Raw genomic sequence first — 20100 nt, forward strand, 5'->3', positions numbered from 1 at the left:
CTCAGACCACCAAAGTCTAGCATTTAACTTTAATCTCTATTTTCATCTTTGTATATTGTAGGGCATGTGGCATTTGTCTTAGGAAAAATCAGAAGCATCTAGATGAAGCCAAGAATTTTAGTATCATCATTTCCTATAATATATGCAGCTAAGCTGAAATAGGTCTGCTGTATTTCCTGATTGCCTCAATTTAAGGTAATTTGTGTTGAACTGTGATTCACGAGTTGTTGAAAACTAATCAATATACTGTTTAGTTTCAAACAAAAATTTAAAACAAAGCCATTTATGATAAATAACTGAAATGAAAAGACTAAGATTTCCACTGCATCATATTATTTTAATTTGAATGATCCTTTGTGATTGATTTGCACGTGGTAATGACTTGCAAATTAAGTTGTCAGAAAACTGTGCTGTTATGACCCAGTGACCAAGCTTTCACAGAGCTTACAATGAACACTGTGTGGTTTGAGGCCTCAGACTTTATTATATATGTACAAGGTGAAAATGCTTTTTGCAGCCTATCCAAAGAATGGCACTAATGAAGATTACCAGTCTACCATTGAGTAGTTAGAGAACTAGAGGTTAACATCCCTGCCTCAACATTAATTGACTGGTTGAAGTGCTTGACTAGGGAATTATTTCTTTTCCTTTTCACTATTTTCTCAATAAAACAGATTCCTTCCTTTTCTTTCTTTCTTTCTTTCCTCCTCCTCCTCCTCCTCCTCCTCCTCCTCCTCCTCCTCCTCCTCCTCCTCCTCCTCATTATTATTATTTTAGCAGCAGGGATTGAACCCAGGGACACTTAACCAGTTAGCCACATCCCCAGCCCTCCTTATTTTTTCTTTTGATACAAACTCTCGAACAGTTTCTTAGGGCCTTGCTAAATTGCTCAGGCTGGCTTTGAACCTGTGATCCTCCTGCGTCAACCTCCTGAATCACTGGGCATGTATAATCAGATTCCTTCCTTTTGACACCATCTCCACTTTACACCCCAGTAATATTCTGTTAGAAATGAAGTCCAATAGGGCTGGGGAGGTGGCTCAAGCAGTAACGCACTCTCCTGGCATGCATGGGGCACTGGGTTCGATCCTCAGCACCACATAAAAATAAAGATGTTGTGTCCACCCAAAACTAAAAAAATAAATATTAAAAAATTCTCTCTCTCTCTCTCTCTCTCTCTCTCTCTCTCTTAAAAAAAAAGAAATGAAGTCCAATAAAAATTCTTAATTTCCATGAAAGCAGTGCACCTCAGGGGCCAATTAATCATTCTGAGACTTCACACAAAGGTTCATTCAGTCATATATGTGCAAAATGACTCAACTAAGTAAGGAATCTTCAAAGTAATAAAAGAGAAGTTAATCTAGTCTAGAACAATGTTGTCACTCTTAAGATAATAGATTGTATGCAATTCACCCATTCACTTTTAAATATCTTTGGGGAATCTCAAGATGGCAGGCCAGAGGCAGGCAGCATCCTGTGTCACTCCATGACCCAGGTCTCACCTAGTCAGAATACTGCATGACAGAGAGTGTAAGAGGACCCCGATACAGCTGATTTTCTCAGATATCACCAGAGCTGTGACCCCCATGCAGTGCTCAGGGCCTCAGCATTCAAGGTGAACTCTGGAATCCTGGCACCTGAAATCCAAAGCCCACAGTTCTAGCTCATGCATGGCTCTCAAGTGGCTTAGCAGAATCACCTAACAGCACCTCTGCAGAACTCTAGACTGCACTCGGCTCCCACGCAGGTCACTCAGCAACTACCTACCCACAGCATAATGCCATCGCCTAGTTCTCCCCACCCCACCAGACTCCTTGGCACTAGATGCAGACCGACTCCATCTTGGATAACCTTTCTCACCATATTTGGCGGGGAGGCAGCTCTCAGCTATCAGATGTGATCTCCATCTGGCCAGGTACCAGGAGGGATCTTGGAACCCTACAAGAACACTACAAACCTATAGAGTAATAACACTCCAGACCCATAGGGCTGGAAAGGGAGACACATGAGCAACATGAAAAGACAAGGGAAGAAATTACCATAAACAAATCAAGACACCACACCATTGGAATCATTGGCAGCCACAGCAGAAAAAAATGACAGAAAAAGAGTCCAGGATATATATCCTTAAAATGTTCTGTGAACTCAAGGAAGATATAAGAGAGCAAATACAAGCAGTGAAAGATCACTTTGATAAGGAGCTACATAAACAAATCCAAGAAGCAAAAGATCACCTCAACAGGGAGATAGAGCTTCTAAACAAACAAACAAACAAACAAACCAGAAATCCTTTAAATGAAAGAAACAATAAACCAAATTAAAAGCTCAAAGGGAAGCATCACCAACAAAGTAGACCACTTAGAAGATAGGATATCAGACAATGAAGATAAAATATATAATCTTGAAAAGAACATAGACTACATAGCGATAATGGTAAAAAACCATGAGCAGAATATTCAAGAAATATGGGATAGCATATAGAGACCAAATTTAAGAGTTATTGGGATGGAGGAAGACATAGAGATCCAACCCAAAGAAATTAATAATATATTCAATGAAATAATATCAGGAAACTTTCCAAACATGAAGAATTAATTGGAAATCCAAATTCAAGAAGCTTACAGGACACCAAATGTACAAAATCACAACAGATCCACACCAAGGTACATTATAATAAAAATGCCCAAATGCAGAATAAGGAGAGAATTTTAAAAGCCATGAGAGAAAGGAATCAGATTATATATAGGGGAAAACCAATTAGGATAACAGCATAATTAGAAAACCAATTAGGATAACAGCATAATTTTCAACACAGACCCTGAAAGCTAGAAGATCCTGGAACAACATATATCAAGCTCTGAAAGAAAATGAGTGACAAACAAGAATCTTGTATCCAGAAAAATGAAGCTTCAGATTTGAAGATGAAATAAAAATCTTCCATTATAAACACAAGTTAAAAGAATTCATAGCTAGAAAACAAGCACTACCAAACATCCTTGGCAAAATATTCCATGAAGAGGAAATGAAAAACATCCATGAAAATCAGCAGAGGGAGGTAGTACCCTAAAGGAAAAACTAATCAAAGAAGAAAATCAAGTTAAATAACAAAAATAAACAAATATGGCTGGAAATACAAACGATGTCTCAATAACTACCCTGAATGTTAATGGTTTAAACTCACCAATCAAAAGACACAGGCTAGCATACTGGATTTAAAAAAAGACCCAACTATATGCTGCCTACAGGAGACTCATCTGAAAGAAAAGACATACACAGATTGAAGGTGAAAGGTTGGGAAAAAAAATCATACCACTCACATGGACTGTGGAAGCAAGCAGGGGTGTCCATACTCATCAAATATAGTAGACTTCAAGCCAAAGTTAATTAAAAGGGATAAAGATGGACATTACATACTTCTCAAGGGAACCATACACCAATAAGACATAACAATCATAAATATATATGCCCCAAACAATGGTGCAGCTATGTTCATCAAACAAATTCTTCTCATGTTCAAGAGTTGAACTGACCACAACACAATAATTTTGGGTGACTTTAACACACCACTCTCACCACTGGATAGATATTCAAAACAAAAGTTGAATAAAGAAACTATAGAACTCAATAATACAATCAATAGCTTAGACTTAATTGATATATATAAAATATGTGAACCTGAGTCAGGCAGATACACTTTCTTCTTAGCAGCACATGGATCCTTCTCTAAAATAGACCATATAATATGCCAAAAAGCAACTCTTAGCAAATATAAAAAAGTAGAGATACTACCATGCATTTTATCAGATCATAATGGAATGAAATTGGAAATCAACCACAAAATTAAAAAATGAAAATTTCTCCATAACCTAGAGACTAAAAAATATGCTAATGAATGATCAATGGGTTCTAGAAAACATCGAGGAGGAAATTAAAAAATTCTTAGAGGTAAATGAGAACATAGATACAACATATCAAAATCTCTGGGACACTATGAAAGCACTACTAAGAGGAAAATTCATTGCATGGAGTTCATTCCTTAAAAGAAGAAAAATAAATGATCTCACACTACATCTCAAAGCTCTAGAAAAATAAGAAGAAATTAAATATCTTTGATCTAAGAATTGCCACAGCTTTCCCTGATTGGCTTGTTTCTAATTGCATGAGTTACTGAAGAGCAAATTTATCTTCTGTATACTTCATGTGGGAGGATCCATCTACCATTCCTTCTACACCTAAAGACAAATGTTCACATACAAAATCAACAAATGGATATGAAGAAAGGGAGAAGGGACAGGGAAATCCTAATTGTTGAGTAGGATCTACTAAGTGCACAATTTTACATGCTTTACCGATTTTGATTTTTCACAACAATCCTGCAATTATAATGATTCCTCATATACATTTCCCAGCTGATGTTGAAGTTATGCAGCAATTAATTATCAATAGCATGGTCAAGGCTCACTCTACTCTATTAACCTCAATCATTACTTTCTTCAGAAACTCCCTTAACATCATCATATGTGCTACCACTGTAGCTGTTTTAACAAATCCCTCTCAGTGCATCTTTCTGTGTTGCCAGGTTGTTGTTAACTTGCCCCCACACTACTCTGGGAAAGGAAAGGCTATGTCTTACTTTTGTTCCCTACTGGGTCTAGTACAATGTCTGACACATAACACAGTAAGTTCTCAGTAAATGTTGAAAAATGACTAAATTACTTCAAAGCCTATGATATTTTCAGGTCCCTTTTTATCTTGATCTCTCAACACCACCCAATCAGACATAATCTCTCCCACTTCTGACCTTATCATTCTTTATTCTTTGAAGACACTATAGTTATTTTTCATCAGTCACATGCTTTCTACTATAGCATACATTCTTTGAAGCAGTATTATTCATATTTGCCTAGCAACCAACCACAATGGCTCAGTAATGATAGCCTTCATATGTGCGTTTATTGAATACCTTCTCTGTTCTAGCTACTTTATTGGATACTAGGTAGGGGTGATTCAAAGTCAAATAGCACACAGTCCTTCCTCTCGAGGGGATCATTGTCTAGTCACAACAGTCTAGTTATAATTGAGTGTGATAAATACTATGATTGATGCATGAGCAAGGTGTTATGAAAGCACACAGAAACGAGTATGTCTGCTTTTAACAGTAGAGGTAATATTTAAATGAATCTTATCTGTAGCAGTGCAGCAGGTGATACAACTCAGTCATCTTTCTGTAACAAAGAGCTTTAAAAATAGTTGACAATGGAATTGTCAAACATAACTCCTTTTCCCACCAATAAAATGGCTAGTTGTTTCTCACAAGTATTAATCAAAACTTGAGGACTGTAAGACCCATGGACTGATGAATGAAGAACATTAAGTTCAAATATCACTCCAACCCCTGACTTTGTTTGACCTTGAAAAAAGTTACTTAAACTCTGAGTTTTAATGTTTTAATCAGTTTAAAATGAATATGACAGTAACATATTGAGTTGGAAAAATACACATAAAACTCATTAAATAGAATATAAGCTTAGGGCTTTGTAGGTATTCAATGTTAGTCCTCCTAATAAGTTTAGAAGCAAGGGACATTACTTCCTGGGCAGTAACTTCTTTATTCAATTTAAAAAAAACACTCTGCTTTTCCAATATCTCTTCTGTCAGTTTTATACTCTTAAAGACACCAATTCTTCCTTCATCTATAAATTCTCTAGGCCAGGAGATACCTGTTGCATTCTAACAGCCCAATCTATACATTCATTCATTCATTCAGGCAGTGAATTGCTTACATTCACAGATTTACTCAGCATCTACTGATAGGTACATGATTAAATACTAGATACTGTGGATGATAGAGATGCAAATGTCAGTGTCTATATAATTCATACAAATATGACATGGTAGCAAATGACTATTTATAATTTGAAGGAGCATGTAAAGAGTGATCTAAGGTCAACATGATATAGTTAATTTGGACTTAATTCAGAAGAGTGAAGATAGTAATGAGTAAAATACAGCAAATCATTAGTGCAAGGCTCATCAGGGAGGTTTGTGCTTAACTTTGACTTGAAAGGCTGAGTAGTTTGAAGAAATGAAATGGGTAAGGCTGACACAGACTGAATGATATGAACTATATAGTACTACAATTAAGAGCAAGATCTTAGTGATGAAATGGAACTTGATTAGAATCCTGACTCTACCATTTACTGTTTCTGTGGTATTGGGCAAGTTTAACATCTTCAAACCTCAGTATTCTTATAATAAAGTGGGGGATATGAAGGACACCTGCCTCACAGAGTTGTTGTAGGATGGAATGTGATAATGCATAAAAAGTACTTTCTACATGCTGGATTTATGATAGATTCCTAATAATTGGTATATGCAGATATAAAATTCCAAAAAGGATATCTGCAGTGGGACAAATCAGTTATTTTTCAAAATGGAATATTTCAATACAGAACAGATGAAAAACCTGGAAAGATTGATAGGCTAGTTTGTGAGGGTTTTGATTGCCAGGCTAAAGGATTTTGATTCCATTCAAAAATGTCTTACTTAAAATGCTCCATCTTCGGTTAAAATCCCATTTGTTTTTCTACAAGCCTCAGTAGTAAAAGAGATACAATGTGAGCAATTGATCTCAAGTATATAGCAATATTGCAGTAGAGTACTAAAGATAATTCAGGTGGCCTTATTCACAAGTTTTATCTAATTATCAATAGACACATTTTGAACATTTCCTTTTTGTCCTACTCTGCAAAATGTTTGTAAATTTGGTCCATTTTTACCTGCTTTCTGCTACACTGAGGGATTTCTTGATCTGGTTAATATGGTACTGTAAACTGATGATAATTTCTTTTCAAGCACTTAAGGCATCAACACAACACTCATTTGATTCTTCAAGCACCATTAAATTAAACCTCTAACAGTACTATAAAGTGTTAGTAGCACATGTAATTATAAGTCTTTGGTGTTTATCAGTGGGACACTATCTTAAAATGGCCAACTACCCAGGTGATGGCTCCACTATCCCATCTAATCAAGACAGGGAATTGCTAAGGTGATGAGCAGCTAAGTATGTCACCATCTACACTGTTGAAACTTGGAGGAAAGCAGGCTAAAGATCCTTAGTGGCATTCAATACTCTTTATACCAATTAGCCATATGATAGCATGGAATCCAAGAGCACAAGACACACTTTCAGATCTAAGCTGTTAAATTCTTTTTTCAATTGTAATTATTAATGCATATTGATTGTACAAATTGATGGGTTCCACTGTGACATTTCCATACAGACACAAGCTGTTAAATTGTGATAAGTAAAATACCAAGTTTATATTTTTAAAAGTCTCAGTATTTCATAATAAATATTCACAAGGGGCATAAATAAACTTCTGCAGAATAGCGTGATTTTAATTTTAAGTTCCTCTGCTGACTGCTGATTTAAAGCATCACTTATTTCTAACTCCACAAGATGAGGATGTTTGACTTACAATAAAATCACAAACAGCTCTAATGTAGAGGTAGTATCACCAGTAATATATTAGGCTTGAGGAGTAGTATGTGTTGATTTACCAAAACTATGGACATTTGGCATTTGATTTCATTTGTACTTATCTCTGAGAATATTAATCATATTTAGTATATGAGCTCTGAGAATCTGAAATGGCTATCTAAATATACTATTGTGAGATATGTGTAGGGTTATAGAGTTGTGTGTGCAATATTTATATTCAATTAACCTGTGTCTCAATTAATGTAAATGGAGCATCAAGCTTTGAAGAGAAGAGCCATTTTTTTTTTTAGTTTACTGTTCTGCTATCAAGAGTTTACCTCCATTGATTTAATACTGAAGTGGTTAAATGTGGAATGACTTTTTCGATGAGATGAAAAATATTTCAATTATTTGAACTCTTGCCTCTTTACTACACTGATATACAACTAAATGTGTACTGGCATGCATAGTCTGTCAATACAAACCAAAAGGGTATATAATATGCAATGTGACTTATGCCAGTAGACAAAACCAGCAAATTGCTTTCAATAGGAATTTGGTAGAAAGGGGCTTGAAGTGGGGTCAGATTGACTGGGAAGTGAATAGACTGGGGGAATAGATGTGAATTGCCAAGAAAGAGAAGGGTTAAAAACAACAACACAACCCAACAGAGGGTGATAGGAAAGAGTGCAGTATATGGAAGAAAAAAAGAAATGAGCCTAAGTGCACATGTGCATGCTCATAATGCACACACAAATAATTTCTCATCTTTCCTTCTATGAAGAAATGAAATGAGATCCAAACATTTCAGCATGACCCAGAAGTAAATGAAGACAACTGAGGGCAAAGCAGAGAGGGTAGAGTAGTAGGTGGCATCTGGAGAGGCTGGAGGTGATATCCAAATGTGAGTTCTAAGATAAAAGAAATGTGAAGTAGATCAGTGGATAAAATAACTCACAAAGATGTGCTGCATCTGCAGCCACTGAAAATGAGCAAAGTGTTTGGACTCAGAGAAGCATGAATAGGAATCCAAGATTTTCTACTTACTGGCTCTATGACCTTGGGTAAAGTCTCGAATTCTTCATCAGTAAAATAGGTATCCCTATTTTACAGAGCACCTCATCCATAGTAACTGATCAATAAATAGAAGCCATATTTATTGTGAGTATAACTGATGGGCATGCATAAGTGAATTTTTCCTCCAAGAAGCTGTGTCCTAGTAAGTTCCTGTAACAATCACTTTGTGGTAAAGCAGGGATTTGTGAATATGTTGGAAAGGGAAACTGCCTAAACATTCTTCCCTAATCAAATTACCTAGGAAACTCATGGAAAGTTCAAATGACACAGGTTCTAAATACATAGAACTTGCAACAAAATTAGCAATAAGCTGGATCCACACAAAACTTTCTCTCCATCAAAAAGCTTCACATTATCTTTTCCCTTACAATTTTTTAAAACTCAGGAATAATATAGGAAACTATAATTAGCATCTCAGAAAATACATTTAGCAGGCTAGAAAGTTAGAATGATAAAATACAACTAAACACACTCATACACACACAATTGAGGATTGATTCTCTTATGAAAACAACACATGTGCAAGTACACATGTTCATTTTTTACCAAACAAATAAATAAAATCACTTGCTCTTGTGTAAACATAATGTAACTATCATAAAAGTTATAAGGAATGATGTTATTTTTTAGATTTCTGTTACTGTGAAAAAATACTTGAGGAGTTAAACTTGAAGAGAAAAAGATTTAATTTGACTCATGGTTTCAGAGATTTCAGTCCATGGTTGGTGGCAAGGCCTGTGACAAGGGAGAGCATCATGGCAGGGAGCATATGGTAGAGCAAATCTGATCACTTCATGGTGACCAGGAAGCAGAGAGGGAGAACAAGCATAAAAGACAGACTAGGGACAAGATAGAGCTTTCAAGAGCATGTCCACAAGGATCGACTCCTTCTACCCAGGCTCTCCCTCCAATATTTTCACCACCTCCCTATAAACAATTAAATTATGAATCCATTAGTGGATTAACCCACTGATGAGGTTAGAGCCCTTATGTTCCAACCACATTCTAAAGGCCTTACCTTTGAACATGGCTGTTTCGAAGACAAACTCAACATATGAGATTGGGGGGACATTTAAGATTCAAGTCATAATTAGAAATTTATTGTCAGAAACAATACATTATAGAATTCCCATTTTGCAAAATAAAATGAAATAAAAACTCAGTAATAACAAAATTCTAGGCTTCAGAATTTTTAACTTCAGAATTCTTTAACTTCAGAAAAAAATCAAGAATATCTAACTACTATTTTAAAATATTGCTTTGGAACTTGTCTCTAAAGAAATAATATATGAAAGAAAATGAGAGATAAACATTGGCAAGAAACCAATAATATATAATTCACTTACAAATGAATCATATGCCAAGAAAAAAAACAAATAGTTTACTTTGTGGAAATCTTCAAAAAAAATCCTACATAAAATTGGCCAGAAATAAGTAAATATTAAAAAGTTAATAACATTCTTGTCTAACAATAATATCCAGCTAAAAAGCATAATGAATCATGAGACTTTATTATGTTAAATCAAGGTAAATTTGGTCCGAAGCCTCCTCTGTCCCTTGAGTCCCTATGTATCAGAGCTGCAATCTAATTGTGTTTGTAAACATGCTGAAAGCCTAATATAGGAGTACATTTTTCTAACAAATAGCTGAACAGAGCCAACATAGCAGTCATGCTTCAGCCAATCACAGATTACCAAACGATAAGACCATGTGCAAATAAGGCAAAGCCATCTGTAAGTCATCAAGCTAGTTCTGTAGGCCACTTTCAATTTCTGTCTATAAATATTTCCTGTGCAGGTTGTGGAGCAGAGCTCCCTGAACCTCTTCTGGTTCTAAGTCCTGCCTGATTCAAATATTGTTCTTTGCTCAAATAAACTCTTTTAAACTTTGTCCAAAGTGTTTCTTTCAATAATTAATAAGGATAAAAATTTTTAGGAAACTCTATAAACTCATATATTGACAGTCTTGGGTGAGAAGATGAAGCGAAAATATCTGTATACCCCAAATTTTTTACTATAATTACCATAAAAAGCAGAATAGGGATCAAATCTAGGGAGTAATAACTCAGTGAAATGATTTTAAAATTTATATGGAAAAACAAATGATGAGAATATACAAGGCACTATGAAAATTGAAAATCAATGTGCTTGAAAATAGGGGTTGGAGTTACAACACAATTGTATTTTTAAACATCTCTTTTACATTTTAAATAAAATACCAAGAAATACAATTCTTCCTTGGGAAGAAATAAAGATACAGATCATTGGAACAGACTTGAAAGCCTAAAAAGAAATATACCATATGTAAAAGCAATGTATGATAAAGTTTTACAAAATAGAACTATTTAAGAATGCTTAATTTGTGGTGTGATGGGGCTGAGGCTATGGCTCAGGGGTAGTGCACTTGCCTGGCATGCGTGAGGCACTGGGTTCGAATCTCGACACCATAAATAAATAAATAAATAGATAGATAAAGGTCAATCAACAACATATATATTTATAAAAAATATGTGGTGTGAGATAACTTAATAGTAAATTAGGAAAATAAAAGAATTAGACTCATCTTTATACAATATGAAATGCATTGTGGACAGATTAAAGAGTTAAAATAAAAAAAGTTAAAATACAGAAAACTTAATATAGAATAGAATATTTATTACCTCTGTGGATAATTCAGTTCTCTATTTTGAAGTAATAAGACATGTAAATGAAAGTTGAGAATCCAAACCTAAAATGTAAAAAAGTCTATATTAATTAGAAAAGCAAAATAAAATCCAATGGGCAGTACAGGGAAGAAATATTTATATCAAATATGACATATGCAATATTAAACGCAATAATTCAAAAGTACAAAATGAAGTTTCAGTTCTTAAAAGGACAGTGAGTAAATATGTGCTGACAATTAACATGAATAGAATAAAAGAGTAACAGGAATATGGCAAACCTTAAATTAATATCTATTTTCAGTACCAATGTTCCAATCCTATTGATTCCAATTCAAACTTCTTTTTCTGAAATTATGCACTTGACCTCTGCTCCATTCCAACTACTTTTGCTCTGGAACAGGCCTTCACATCTCTTCTATTTTGTAGTAACTCCCTACTTATATTGACTGACTCTAGCCTTACCCTGTCACTTTCCACAAGTCTATCATTCACCAGAGTAATCTTTTTAAAATGTAAATCTGACCATACCACCATCTTTCCCCTATTCTTACCCTCAGCCTAAAAGCTTTGATTTATTCCATTATGAGTTTCCGAATCAATTTCAACACTCTTAATATTTTATGCAATATGCTCCCTGAACTAAGCTCTTATTATGTTCCCAAACTAATATCTGACACTCTTTGCATTTTATTTCTTTTTAAATGAAACCATATATTATGTTAATCAAGATATAGCCACCCATATTTCTAAAGTCAAACAGTCCTGCACAGCTTATTAAAAAATCAGCCTCTCTTCTCTAATTCATACCACTTCACCCCTATTTCTCCTCCACATGAACTGACTGGCCCTCAAGGTAGTTAGTGTAGGGGGCAAAGCACAATCTGGAGTAGAAGATGAAGGGGAAAAGGAAATAACATTTGTCTTTTCCTTTTAGTTTTCAAACTTGAAGGAACAGGTTTGGGAGGGGTAGAGAATGAATCCTGATTTATTATCAGGTGCCTGTGGGTTTTCCAAGTAGAGACGCACAGAGAAAGATCAGAAGAAAGACCTGTGCTGAAGTTATATACTATGAATGAAAACTGAAGCCAGGAAATGATTCAGGTGGCCCCACAGAGGGGTACAGATTGAAAAAGTGGGGACAGAATCTTGAGGAAACCCAGTAAGGGCAGAAGTTTCACAGGAAAGAGTACAGAACTGAAATTGAGTATACAGATTCCCAACAATATGACAACACATATTTCTGCACTTCTTTAACATAGAATTAGGATTCCATGCATGTACAGTTTCGGGTCCTGGTCTTGTAAATATTTTATATTTCTTTTTATTGAAGTAAAACACTTACGTGGCTTACAAAGTTAAATAGTACTAGAAGGCCTGTGACTAAAACAAGCAGTGTCTTGTCTTACCTCTCTATCCTATTTTCTGCTCCTTGGTTTAAATCCTTTGCCTATGTCTTCCAGTATTTACCTCCATGTGCCTAGATAATATGCTATTTCTGGAAGTTCTTGATTTCTCATTTTTAGATATCTGATGATTCTGTGCCATGGATAATAAGAATTTAGCTATTATAAACACACTCTCCCCACCATTCTCTCTCACACAGTCACATTCCATTTCCATTTTTTCCCAATATAGATATATCATAATTATTGGTTAAACAATATTCAGTGTTTATCTCATTACAAGTATGTAAATATTGTTCACAGTGCATCCATGTACTGTATTACAATTGCATTTCCTTCTTTTTTACAGCATTTTGTTTCCCCCTATAGTTAATAATAGTCTTAGTTATTCATTTGCCTGGTTTATTATGTATCCAAAGCCTGACATAAATGTAAACATTATTCCAGTGCATTAAATACATAGGTTATCTACCAGATTTTTCCTCCTTGTGCAGTCAGCCTTCCTTTGCCCTTAGTCTCTCTAAATCAATCTGGAAGAGTTGCTCTCAATCCATATCACAGCTGTTATCCTGGGATTTGCTTTCACTACCATTCTAGGCATCACTCTTGACTCTTTTCTGTGCCAGATCTCCCATGCCTTGTCTTGGTTTACCCTTTTTGGTCCTTTCTCATTTAGATGAAGCACATCTTTCAATAGCTTCCTGAGAAAGGAAAGATGGGAAATGTTATCAAAACATTTTACTTTGAAGGAAAATGTCTCTGCTCTGCTTTCATGTTTGAATTTTATTTTTACTACTACTAGGGATTTAACCAAAGGGTATTTAACCACTGAGCCACATCACCAGTCATTTTTTTTTTTTTTGAGACAGGTTCTCACTAAGTTGCTAAGGGCCTCACTAAAATGCTAAATTGATGGCTTTGAACTTGCAATCCTCCTTCCTTAGCCTCCAAAGCTGCTGGGATTTATAGGCATGCACTACTGTGCCCTTCCTCAATTGAAATTCTTTTACTGTGAGAATTTCGAAGTCTGTACTTCATTGTCTTTGAGGTTCCAGTGTAGATTTTGAGAAATTTTATGTCATTCTGAATTCTGAGTCTTTTTCCTTCTTGGCTCGTGCTGTCTGCCTGTCTGCCTGTCTGTCTGTCTGTCTGTCTGTCTGTCTCTCTCTCTCTCTCTCTCTCTCTCTCTCTCTCTCTGTCTGCCTGTCTCTCTTTCTCTGTCTGCCCCCCCTCTCTTTCTGTCTCTGTCTCTGTCTCTCTCTCCTACTTTGAAGGCTTTTGAGATTTCTTCATTATCTCGGTGTTCTCAAATTTCATAAATATACTTCCTGCCTGGATATACTTTGAATATATCTTCCCACTGCTTTTTTCCTCCACTGTTTCTGCTCATAAATCAACTAGGCTTATTATCATCATCTTCTAGCTTATGCATATTGTGACCAGCTGGATTATTTAGTGAAGTCTCTCACCCTCACCCCCAGGCATCTAGAATTTGCTCTTTAGTAAAGTCACCCTTCCCTGGGATGATCATGGGTTTAGCAGGGATCTCTCCATGTATTTTCCCGAACACACCCAGGTGTTACACTCCACTCATTACCAACTTATGTATCTATTGTTTTCAACATTGGCCTGGGCCAAATTGCTTTACATACTATGAAAACAAAATCAGTCTCCTTAAAAGAAATGTCGCTGTTTAATTGTTTTGGTACCAGAAATGATCCTTTCAATTATCTCTTTCTCTGGTTATCTTCTGAAAACTACTCTGCCTATAATTCAGCCTATAATTTATTGAATCTATGAATCTCCTTCTAATCATCTTTTACCACATCCTCTACTTTTTCTTGAGAGTGTTCTCAAGCCACACATTCTCCATGCTCTGTTACAAATAAAGTCAGTTTCTCTAGGAAGTGATTAGGAGCCTTTTGTTCTACCTATCTACATATCCTTACAACATTTCTGTGCCATGTTCTGAAGCTTGGGTTGGGGACAGCATCATGCTTCTGCCTGAGTAACACTCCCTTTTTAAGAGTTGAGTTATACTGGGCATGGTGGCATATGTTTGTATTCCCCAGTGGCTTGGGAGGCTGAGGCAGGAGGATTGTGAATTCAAGACCAGCCTCAGCAACTTAGCGAGGCACTAAGCAACTCAGCAAGACACTGTCTCTAAATAAAACACAAAAAATGGCTGTGGATGTAGCTCAGTTAAGCACCCCTGGGTTCAATCCCTAGCGCACACACACACACACACACACACACACACACACAGCTGAGTTCTATGGCACAGGAAGGTGGTGTGGTACACTATAGCCTGTGATCTCAGGCTACCTCTCTTGACATGAAATTACTACCTTGTACAGCCAAGCAAAAATGATCAGGGACTTGTGTTTTTTTTTAGTGGTCCTACACCCAGTAGAGTCTCTGAAAGACAAGGGCTATGTGAAAAAAGGGAGCCTTTGCCACACTACTGCACTTACCTGGAAATTAGTATCAGTAATAAGCAGCTTGGAAGCAGGATGAGAAATGCTGACATTCCTGGGAATAAAAGCTATCAACAAGAAACTAGGGGATGAGGGAACAGCATTATGTTCTTGGCTGCACCAGTTTGCAGTGGAATCTCTGCTTTATTGATTCTCTGTCAACTAGGTCAAAATTGTCAACTTTATTGTCCAGTGTGGTATAGGGTTTAAAATTAAAGCCCAATGTTATTTCCTGCCTTGACATCTGGGAGAAACTAGGATTGCCTAAAGTGACCTAATTGCAAACTACCCTCCCTACTAGGCTCCCACATAAAAGGTCATCAAGCCAATTCATGCATTCATTATTAAATGTATTAGGTATGGTTCTGGTTTATTCCTGAATAGCTGACTTTTGTTCCTTACCAGCCCACAGAATCATTCAAGAAAGCCAATCATATCTTCCCATGTGTAAAGGGTCACCCTCACCCTTTGGTTACTACAAAGTCTGTGTCCCATAGCCCCTGGTATGCAGTGTTTTCCTCCCTAAGCTATGAGCATATGTGAGTAATAAACTGCTATTAATCTAATCTTTCAAATATTAAGTTCATCCAAAATTCAGCCATCCTCGTTACCCTAGGATAAGAATCTCTTCCTCACCAATTGGGTGAATGGGAAGAGATTAAAATAATTGGCATTATTAACAGGATGGCCCAACTCTAACTAATGATACCTGGTCAGCTTTTGCTTTTGCTTACCTAACTGATTCTATGATACAGAGAAGGTTGTCTGGGATAAGATTACCAATTGCTGGTGAGCAAGCTGGTCAGCATTACATTGTTGTCTTCATCAGGTGGTGCTTTCTATTTCCATCCTAAAGTGGTTTTGTCTCCAGATAAAAATCATTATTTGACTATGTGCCATGCCACTGTGTTTAGACTATATTTGGCAGGTTGGACTTGAGGCTCCTGCCTACAAAGGTAATAGCAATGCATGTCATAATTGTTCTGTACTTCAAACCTGCTTACCACGTGTTGGGGTAGGTGATGGTCCCTGGCTGTTTGGCAGAGCCATGGAAACACTATTTGTGATTGTGCACACTCTAGGTTGGGCAGAGGAAAATATCTTTTGTGAAGTTTTTCAGAAAGAAAATAGACTACTATCCCAGGAAAAATTAAACATGGCACCAATGTTGCCTAAGAGTTATTGTTATTCAGGCAAAGATAACACCCTATGCTTCACTTGCTGTTGTCACACACATTCTTCTTATCCCCACAAGTGTCAAGATACATATTCATAATGGCCCATGGCTGAGTCACTGATGATATAAAGGGGGGAAGAGCATATGCTCCCCCCATGAATTATTCACCCAATGCAAAATCCCTAGCCAATATGATTGATTTGTTCACCACTAATGCTTTCAGCAGGCAAAAGACCTAATCTTGTAATCATGGGGGTTGATGTCACCACCTAGGTCTTAAATCAATTAGCTTACCAGATGTGGACCCTAATATGATGGACTGGCACTGCCTGGAGGTGGCTTATTACAGTACAGGCCACTAAGCTTCTATCTCTTTCTGCATAATCTCACAGAAGGTCCACAACATGGGTGACTAGACAGAGGCAGAAACTGAAAGCCAACTCCCATGCATCTAGAAATACAAAATATTATAAGAATTGGTACAGGCAAAAGAGAGAGATGGGGAAAAAAGACACTTGTATTCTGTAGCAAGAGGATATTTTCAAACTGAAGACCACTGGATTGTGGGGTACAGCACTCTTCCACTAATGTCTCTTTGCTATCTACTCTTCTATTGCAACAAAACTCCCTAACCTTGGAATTATAAGAAAAACACCCATGGAAACCCTATGGCACAGAAAAAGAGTAAATTCAATCTGGATTTATCCCAGGGTACTTAATCCCTATAAAACAACCACTGCCATAAAGTGAGGCCCGTGCCCTTGATGATACTGACTTGAACTTGTCTGGAGGAAAAGTTTTAAAATATAAGCAGGGCAGAAGGAACTCCCAACACCAAGCATATCCAGTTACCAAGAAAGAAGGAAAGGAGGGAGGGATGGAATGAGAGAGGGAGGAAGGGAAGAAATAAAGAAAGAAGGAAGGAAACATTATTATGTTTCTTTCCTTCAAAGAAACCTGGATACAGATGGAGAAAAATGTTTAAAAATCTGACATAGAAGTCTTCAGTTACATTCACTTAGCAATTGTAAATTTATTAAAATAATTTATACATCAAAAAGATAAAAAGGCACTGAATGGCTTTGGTTTCTCTATAACATAGGTTCTGAATTAACTTTAACACCAGGTGAGATTCACTAATTGGCAAATCATAGCTCAAATCAATACTGGGACTCAAATTATGTTATGCCCGGGGATCCCATTAAATTTAAACATGGTACCACCAATATCTTAGGGGTGTTAGTGAATATAACAGAGAGGACAACTAGGTATATATTTCACTTTAATCATTAGAAATATTGACTTTCCTAAATTCCCCATTCTCATAACACCCATTGCATTCAAATAATCCATAGCAGGCATGAATGCTGCATCTCAGTGAGTAATAAATTAAAATTAAGTTAAATCTTTGGCACTTACAAATGGGCTTGACATCCTCCACCTAGATAAAATAGTTAATATTACCCAAAGTAAATTAAAAGAGAGCCTTCAAGGACTGAAATTTATTCTTTAAGACTTAATTAGTGAAGGGGTGATTATCTCCACTGCTTCTCCATTTAACATCCTAATTTATCCTGCTCAGAATTCTGGAAAGAACAAATGGCACCTCATGGTACAATACTGCAACATGATTCTATGGTCACATCCATTAACACCCTGATATAAAATATCATTGAAATTCCTGATTCTATCAATTAAATACCTAAAAATTTTTCAGTAAACCAAGGGCTGCTCAATTCCTGACACCATTAAAAAACAGCTATTGATTCTGTCAACACCAACAATGGTAATACAAACCCAATAACTTTTAGGCCTTTTTGGCATCTGCAGGCAATATATATCCCCAATTATAAATTTTTCTTAAGCCCATGTTATACTGTTGCTTGTAAATCAGCCTCCCTGGAATGATGTCTTCTCTAACAAAAGACTTCAGAATCTATCCAATTTGCAACATAATAGGTATTCCCATTAGAGCCCTCAGAGACCCCTCCATTGTAGTGGCTAAAGAATTTTCTTGCCTCGCAGATGTCCACAAATATAAATCATGGTAACAGATGTCTCAGCAAATCCTAGGGCCATAATGCAAGACCTTACCAGAATATCCTTATTTCCTACTGTGTTCCAGGCATTACTAATAGTGATTGAGGCACTCATCTAACTTCCCCGATTACACAATACTGAGCTCCTGAAGTAGGCTCTCTATCTCCCATAGAGGCCCTCACAGCAAATTTAATTGAGGAGCATAGTAGACTCTACAAAATACTCCCTGTTTAAGTTAAAAAGTGGCAATTGGATCTCCAGCTGGATGTCCTTATTACTATTGATAATAGTGAATCTAAATTATACTAATGTCACACATGTTCCTCTTTGGCTTCACTCATCTTAAAGTTCATATTCTTCCAAAAATTACCTCACCATGTGATCTTCTGTCTTCTGGTCCAGTGCTTACTTAACTTCCTAGGGAGGAACTCACTTATCCTACTCCCTAAAAGTTGTAGTCATCACCAAAGTTTAAATTAATGTGAAGGCATCAAGGGTCCATCATGGCATAAGGCCTAAAATTAAGGCAGAGTAATATATACTCTCTTGATATTTGAGAAACTGGAAGATCCTCCAGTGGCCTAACTGAAAGTTACCCTCCTTACTAGGTTCCAAAAAACCCTCCTTATGAAATGTGCCAGCATGGTTCCAATTTATCTTTGAATAGTGGGTTTCAGTTCCCTGCCAGCCTAAAGAAATCATTTTTTTTCATAGAAATGATCATTGTTCTGTATAATCAGTATTTACTTATATTACATATTAATACTTGGTTACTTTTTTCTTTTTGATTTTTTTGAAATATGGAAGAAAAATTCCATATTTTAACTGGGATCATTTTTATTTCACTTAAAGAACTCTCTTTTCTTTTTGTGAGAGACATTTGATAATGATTTGACATTAGGTCATTATTGTATTGTTTAAAATATTTTTACTTTTTATTTTTAGTTATACATGACAGTAGAATATACTTTGGCAAAATATACATACATAAATTATAACTTATTCTATGTGGTGGTACATGATGTGGTTGTATATACAAATACAAGGCTAGGAAAAGTATGTCCAGTTAATTCTACTGTCTTTCCTATTCCCTTCCCCATTCCCTTCCCTTCACTTTCCTTTGTCTAGTCCAGTGGATTTCTATTACCATTATTGTCTTTTAATAGCTTTATGTCCTTTTACTGTATTCTGGATTCTATTATTTCTTTTAAGTCACTTACTGGTATTATGACTTTTCATTTGAAGATATGTTTATTCCTGGATGTTTTGATATTTTTATTTTTCTTTTAGCTATGCAATTTAATGATTACATTCAATTTTTCTTTGATATACATCTAAGTGTGGTTTTATTTGTAGTTCATCTCCCTGGTGTTTGTAGAGTTTCTTAAAATAGTGTCTTGATGTCTTTAAATGTTTTGGAAAATTCTCCTACCGTTATTTCTTTGAACATTTCTTCTGACCTTTGCTATTTCTTCCAGGATTCCAACTGCAAGTATATTACAGATTTTTGCCATGGCCCTTACATGTCTTACATTCATTTGTGCTTCATCCTTTTTGCTCTCTGTGTTTCAGCCTGCATATTTCATGTGATTCTATCTTATTTTTAAAGTATTTTTTAGTTGTAGATGGACATAATAACTTTATTTATTTTTAAGTGATTCTGAGGATTGAACCCATTGCCTCCCATGTGCTAGGCAAACTCTCTACCACTCTAAGCCATAACCCCAGCCCCTAATGATATCTTCTATTTCACTACTTCTATATTCTGTTAAATC

This window comes from Urocitellus parryii, chromosome X (genome assembly GCF_045843805.1).
Source record: "Urocitellus parryii isolate mUroPar1 chromosome X, mUroPar1.hap1, whole genome shotgun sequence".
Lineage (NCBI taxonomy): Eukaryota > Metazoa > Chordata > Mammalia > Rodentia > Sciuridae > Urocitellus > Urocitellus parryii.